The 7,618-nt window shown below is 34.4% G+C and overlaps 1 pseudogene; it reads right to left on the reverse strand.

Moving 5' to 3' along the window:
• LOC145063110 (dehydration-responsive element-binding protein 3 pseudogene) overlaps positions 1-509 on the reverse strand; it is a 1,038-nt pseudogene extending 529 nt beyond the window's left edge.
• Positions 510-7,618: the final 7,109 nt, after the last annotated feature.

Consider the following 7,618-nt stretch of genomic DNA (forward strand, 5'->3'; position numbering starts at 1 on the left):
TGGTGGCTGCCGCTTGGACATCACGAGGAGAGCAAGAGTCCGGTCGTGGTAAAACTCCGGCGAGCTCCGGGAAGTTAAGGATCGCCGACGAGCCTTTTATAGAGAGTGCAGCCACGTCGTGTGCACGCGCCGCCATTTCTGGGTCAGAAAAGGTGCCAAGCCAGATCCGAGACTTCTTTTTGGGTTCTCGGATCTCAGATACCCATTTGCCCCATGCCCGCATACGAACCCCTCGGTAAACCGGATGCTGACTGTTGTTTTTGTTATCAGATTCTCTGTTTCGTTTGCTCATTTTCCGAGAGAGTTCAGCCATTGCGGTGGTGATAATGAAATCTTGAAATGGATAGTCCGATCGTATCCCAGTAAGAATGAAGGTTCGGAGTGTTCAGAGAGACAAAGAGAAGTAAGGTATTATTGTGAGGTGTAGGTGAGGAGGGAGAAATGAAGAGGGGTTTACAAGTGTTGAAGTCTTAATTCACCCATAATTGTTGGTATGAGTCCATGTATATATATACTATATTTATGGAGAGAGAGAGAGAGAGGTAGACAGTAAGACAGAGAGAGAAAGAGAAAAAGGCGACTTGCATGTAGCCACCAAGGTTTGGAACATCACTAAAATCTTAGAAATTTGGAAAAACAACTCGTTAATATATTATTAATAATACTTTTGGATTTTCTTTGGATTGAACGTGTGTTATATTATCAATGCCAAGCTGTAAAATGGGACATACTAATAAATTCTAATGCTCTTCAAAATCTATTTGAGGGTCATTCTCCCACCTACTAATAAAGCTTTTACTTTCTCTTTTAAAAGTTTAGTCGTATATTTGTCAATCTATGTAACCTTTTCAACCTCGTTAGAAATGACCTCATCACCCGTTAACTTAAGTTTTATACAAATAAAGTAGATACAAGTAAAGTAGGTGTAAACTTATACTATATTATATGGATTAATTAAAAAATTAAATCTAAAATTTTAAATATCTAAAAACTTTGGATTTATAAGAAAATAAGAAAAATAATAAATTATTAAAATTGATTTATCTTTTATCTTTTAAATTTAAATAAATAAACAAAATAAATTTATGAGCTTTAATTTAAAAAAAAATTGAAACAAGAAGGTAAACCATTAATGAAATAGATATATTCATTTATTATAATTATTACATTAAAATATTATGTGAAATTTTTTAAAATAAAAAACCATAAAATGACATATGGAAAAGAAATTAAATCAAAATAACCAAAAAAAATGAAATTTGTCAAATTCAATTAGAGTGTAACATGTGGCTTTTTAGTATAATATTTATAAAGAAAAATGATTTAGGAAGGTAACTACCTCTTATCCGTGTTCACATATTGGCAACTTCTTCTTTTTTGTACATAATAAAACAACTAACTTGTTTTAACTGTTTAAATTACATCAATATTACCGGCTAATACATGTTTTAACCGGTAACTCAAAGGAAAAATGACTTAGGAGGGTAACTACCTCTTATCCGTGTTCACATATTGGCAACTTATTTTTTGTACATAAGAAAGCAACTAACTTGTTTTAACTGTGTAACATCCCAAAAATCATGACCAAAAATTTCGTTTTTAATTTAATACTAAAACAATTAATTTAATACTCCGGCATAGGGCCCCACCTGGCATCGAGCCCTGCTCGGTATATAAATTTGTCTCTCTTTGGCCCTTCCTGTCTCCGGGCCCCACTCACTAAACACATATAATCATATAACATGCTAACACATAAATAAACATACTCTACTGTATCTCTATCCTAAGAAACATACTCTGCTAATAATGAGATACGGAACATCGTCCGTACTCAGCTAGTGATGAGATACGGGACCTCGCCCACACTCACCTCTCTAGTCTCTACCAGGCACATACAAATATCACACAGACAACAAGTATAATCTAACATGCAAACATTCCTCGGGCACCCGCCCGACATCGGACCTTGGTCTGGATAAACATACAAGCATACAATGCCTAGGGCTAACCCCCGGGTCTTCCTACTTATAGACTACATGGGCTGGCATTATGGCCTTAGACACATTCACACAGTGAGGAGACTTACCTTGCACTGTTGAAGCCCTGGCTGAAACTAGCTGAGTACGGACGAAGTTCCGTATCTCATTATTAGTAGAGTATGTTTCTTAGGACAAGGATATAGTAGAGTATGTTTCTTTATGTGTGGCCTAAGAGAGACAGATATGTATACCGAGCGGGGCTCGATGCCAGGCGGGGCCTGATGTCGGGCAGGGCCCGATGCCGGAGTATTAAATTAATGGTTTTAGTACTAAATTAAAAACAAAATTTTTGGTGATATTTTTGGGATGTTACATAGTTAAAACAAGTTAGTTGCTTTCTTATGTACAAAAAATAAGAAGTTGCCAATATGTGAACACGAATAAGAGGTAGTTACTCTCCTAAGTCATTTTCCCTTTGAGTTACCGGTTAAAATAGATACTAGCCGATAATATTTATGTAATTTAAACAGTTAAAACAAGTTAGTTGTTTTATTATGTACAAAAAAGAAGAAGTTGCCAATATGTGAACACGGATAAGAAGTAGTTACCCTCCTAAGTAATTTTCCTTATTTATTACATTTGATACTTTACATATATAAATATAAGTATTATATGACTTTTTTATTTTAAAAATTGAGATAAAAAACAATAAATTAACATGTAAATATTATTTATTGAAAAAATATCACAAAATGACAAATATCAAAAACTAATGAGACTGTGATAAGTGGAAAAAAAAAAAAAAAAAAAAAAAAAAAAAACCTTCATTTATAATAAATATGTTTAAATCCTAGTGAGAGATAATATCACCTAAGAATTCTATAATACATTTAGAGTTTTTTTGAGACCGATCACCTAGAGGAATATCATGCATTGTCCACGTTGAAAAAGTAGGATATAATCAAGTCATCATTACCCACTTTGGTAGTTTGGCTTCAGGAAACACCGCTTGGGAAATTATCTCTTATAAGGCAACATGAAATCTTTCCGTACCAATAATAAGTAAGTAAGAAAATATAAGATCACTTTGATGAATTTGAAATTGGATGTGGGAGAACCACTTACAAAACGGAAACCATATAGAAGAACTGAGGCATGGATAAATCCAACAATACGATTTAACAACAAATCCCATTTTTTAGAGCATGTCATCCAAATAATTCTAGCATAATCATATGACTTCGCAAATATTACAACACCATAAGTTTCTTTCATGCTCCTTATATATGCCACTCGATAAATTCATTTAACATCAAAGGTTTGACCAAAATTTGATGGCCTTTAGTGAACGTTGATTGATTTGGGTTAATGACTTCTCAAATAAAATTACATAATCGATTAGCCAAAAGTTTGCCAACACTTTTATTTTGGAAACCATTAAGTCTTTTATTTCGGTAATCTTCAACGAACTTCAGATCTTAAACTGTATGGACAGTTATAAACGATGACTTGCATATGTTTGGAATGGGACTCGACTCTTAAAATTGGATCATCAAATTAACTACATCATCCTTGAAAATCTCCCATAAGCGCTTGTTGTTGGGGTTATTTTTTTAGCACATCGAAAGTGAAGAAGATGATGAGGAATTGAGGTTAAACCCATTATGATTGAACTACTATATTTTTTTGGGTTGATAGAAAGCTAGTCGAAAAGAGAGATGAATTCTTATAGGTATAGTGAAACAACCCTCACATGAATGGTTTTTAAATTAGTTGAATATACCCAAATATTTTAAGTTCAAATACTCCAAAAAAATTGGTGTGTGGAAGATAGGTACTATAAAAAGAATAAACAAGGTTAATGTTTTGAAAGTACAATGTCAACTAATAACCAAAACACATTTTGAATGAACCATACAACCTGTAGCCTTCAAAATATCTATGTTATCTTCTAGATATATAACTTTATGGTCTTTAATACGTGCACATGTGAAAATATAGTTTGGCAATAGAATGCCTAGTAAGAATACTCAAGATTAACTCATTTTAAATAAGTTGTGATGACAATAAATACATTCGAATCAAACCTCCAAAATCAAATTAAAGTTAAATAAGTTTCCAAAGGTTCAATAATCTCAAAATTAGGGTAATATGGACCCAAATACAATGTCAAAAGGGTTTAATAACTCACAAACCAAACTCCAAGGTGTAATAACCAGTAATCCAAATTATAGGTGTTTAATAACTCATATCCCAAAGTCAAATGGTTTAATAACCCATAATCTAAAGTCAAAGGGTATGATTGTTGGATCTATATGTTTAAGAATTACTTTAGAATATTGTTTGCCAATAATATATTATCATATATGGTCATACCTTTAACAAGTTGTCACTTATTGAATATTTATTGTTAATATTATTATTACCTTTAACAAGTTGTCACTTATTGAATATTTACTGTTAATATTATTATTAATAAATAATCAATTATTGTAATCAGTTACGGAATAATTATTATTTTATGAAAATAATATTTATATAAAGAATAACTAGAGATTATTCATATTGTATTTGAACCTTTAGGAGTTCATACATATATAATAGATATAACTTGTACACTTAAGAGATAATGCTTGATGAGTTGGATATATCAAATCCCACCTCTCTACTTATAAAGTTAAAGTTATAGGTATGAAGGCAGAGCAAGAGGTTGCTTGCAAGTCTTCTTCTTACACACATCATATCTCTTTGATGCCATACCTTCGACTTATGTAATGGTATGGGTCCTGGATCTTATGTGAGGTTATAAAAGAGAGTGTAAGAGTTGTATTTGTGCTAGTTTTTGCTCTCTTCTTTGTAAGGGCCAAATTCACTCCCCCTTCTCCTCTTCTTGTCTTTTGAAGCTTAGTGAATATTAGGTGCTTAGAAGTGTTTCGCCTTTAGTGCTTATTTGTGATATATACTTAAAGGATTAATAAGTACTTCATACATGTTGAGAACTAGCATTCTTGGTGATATATACTTGTTGGTGGATACATTATAGAGAAAATATGGGTTTTTGACATCTTCATAACTCCCCAAAACCAAGTGGGATCAAAGTTTTTAAAGGTTATATTCTAAGCATCATTTGGTTTTCATAATCTTTCTAGTTCATATAATTGGACCCTCTTGGTGGTTATGTCAAAGTGGTCTAAATATAACCTAGTTATGTTAAATTCTTCCAATTTCCGCTTAAAATTGTTTTATAAAAAAGTTCATTTTTAGATTCACAAAACTCATCAGTGGTATCAGAGCCTTTTTAGGAACACGTAGTTTTATAATTAGTATTTTTATGCAACCATTTTTTTTTATGCTGTAACACCTCAAATTTCAAACCAAAATTTTCATTTTTAATTTACCTGAAATATTGTTCATAAACTAAGCCATCAAAAAATCACAAGTATCAAGTACAAATCATCACTACAAATATCAAAGTGCCACATAATGCCCAGTAACAAAATATCCCAGGGAGTGAGTACAATCAGACCTTCGCTTTCCCGTGATCCTCGGAAGTACCTGAAACACATATAATCAACAATTGTAAGCACGAAGCTTAGTGAGTTCCCCAAAATACCACACACAATACATCACAAATAAAAAAATATGGGTTATCAGCAACCCTGGAGACAACCCAAAGTCTCAGTGGGCAAACAACACGCCCTGTGGGTTATCAACAATCCTAGAGACAACCCGAAGTCTCAACATATATAAACCACACATACAAAATAATAGCACTTAGACCTAGTTGTACATCACATGTAAATATATACAACTATTCTATCATACAGGTAAGAATAAGTGAGGAGACTCACTTGAACTGATGACCGATAAATCTCATTCTAGAACTGCCGGAACAAGACTCCGCCTAATAAACACAACAAGTAACCCTTATCAATTAAGGTCATTAACCTGAATCACTAGTCTAACTCCCATAACTATGCCCCGTAAGGGAAAAAAAATACCATTTTGCCCCTCTATGGCCCAAAACCCTCAACGTTTGACTACAAGTCAAATGTCAGCAAAACTCAATAGTCTCGAACCAGCATGATCGGGGTCATTCCTGGCTACACGGGGTGAAGCCATGAGTAAGTCCAACATTTACATCCAAACCCTAAGATCTTAAATAAAATGTCATATTCCTTTATGACACTTATTCCAACCCCATATTTGACCTCTAAAGATTGACTTAATCCATAAAGTCTCTGACTTTAAGCATTTGCATGGCTTAAGAGGGCGTAATATTTAAAACCCTAACTTTCATAACACTCAAGGTCATTTCACTCATGCTTGGGCCAAAGAAAACGATCAAGAAACCATTTTTATGAATCAAGACACTCTAAAACATCTAAAAGGACAACCAATATGCTCTGGAGTACCCACTACTAGAAAAATAGCCTTTTACGACGCGCAGACCATGACACGCAGTGATTTATGATATGCAAATGTGAGTGTCCAAAAAATAATGTTATCTCTTCCAAAATTTAAAAGATTTCAGACGCGCATTTTTGCGTGCCCAAAAATTAGTGTCTAAAAAAAAAAAAAACACGGAGGGCACCTGCGTGTCATCTAAGATCGTCGCTTTATAAATTTTAATAGAATGCGCACGTTCCATCCGGGGAAAATGAAATCCCAAAAACTTAAAATCCCCGCCTTCCTTTTTTTTCTCCCTCCACTTTAGTTTCCCTAGTAGCTAGGGCTTTTTTACAAGAACTTTCCCTGATCGCCCTCCTGACTCGTTCATTCTTCAACTTCCCTTTCTCTCCTTCTCACTTCGACAAACCCTTTCTCTTCTTCTCAGTTCTTGACGTCGACAGCTTCTCCCACCTCCGACGTTTCTCTTGGTGTTGGCGCCTCCCACCTCTGACCTCCGTCTAGCCCCGCCCCACCGTCCAACACTTTCCAGCGACACCTAGCCGATGGAGCCCCTCCTCTCCAGCAATCTTACCTCGACTGCCCTTGCCAGCAACATTAGGTCCGGTGACCTTAGGGTCACTACTTCTATTGCTCAAATTTACAAGCCCTATGTCTTATTAAGGTATGTTTTTCTTGATTCTAACTTCTCAATGTTTTCATTCTTCTATAAGAACCCTAGCTTGCTAAATCTCTTTTTCTTTCTGGCTTAATTTCTCTCTATTTAATTTACAATCAAAGGAACAAACTTCCGATATTTGGTGAAACTAACAATCAGTGATGTGTGATTAGGTGAAATAGCCGACTAGGGTTAACTAGAAACAAAGACACATGGAAATGGAAAAGGGGATGAAAAAGAAACACACAATATGTTTGATTAGATGAAATCATCGGTTTTGGCAATTTTCTTGCCGTCATTGGTACTACAGGAAAGCTTAGTTGGTAGGAGGAGTCTCTTCACTTTGGTGGGGTCGTCAAGGTAAATGCGATGTCCGTTCAAGAATAAAGATCATAAACTGTTAAGAGGAGAGTTCCTTCATGGAGGTGCAGTTCTTGATTGCTGCTTTCATGATGATACCTCTGTGATAAGTCAAAAACAAACTTGAAGATCGATTAGATCTTTAAAACAGGTAAAGTAATAAACCAGAAAATAATACGAACACAAGAATGGATCAAAAGTGTCGAATGAT

The sequence above is a fragment of the Lactuca serriola genome, chromosome 7 (assembly GCF_051521515.1).
Source record: "Lactuca serriola cultivar US96UC23 chromosome 7, Lser_US96UC23_V15, whole genome shotgun sequence".
Lineage (NCBI taxonomy): Eukaryota > Viridiplantae > Streptophyta > Magnoliopsida > Asterales > Asteraceae > Lactuca > Lactuca serriola.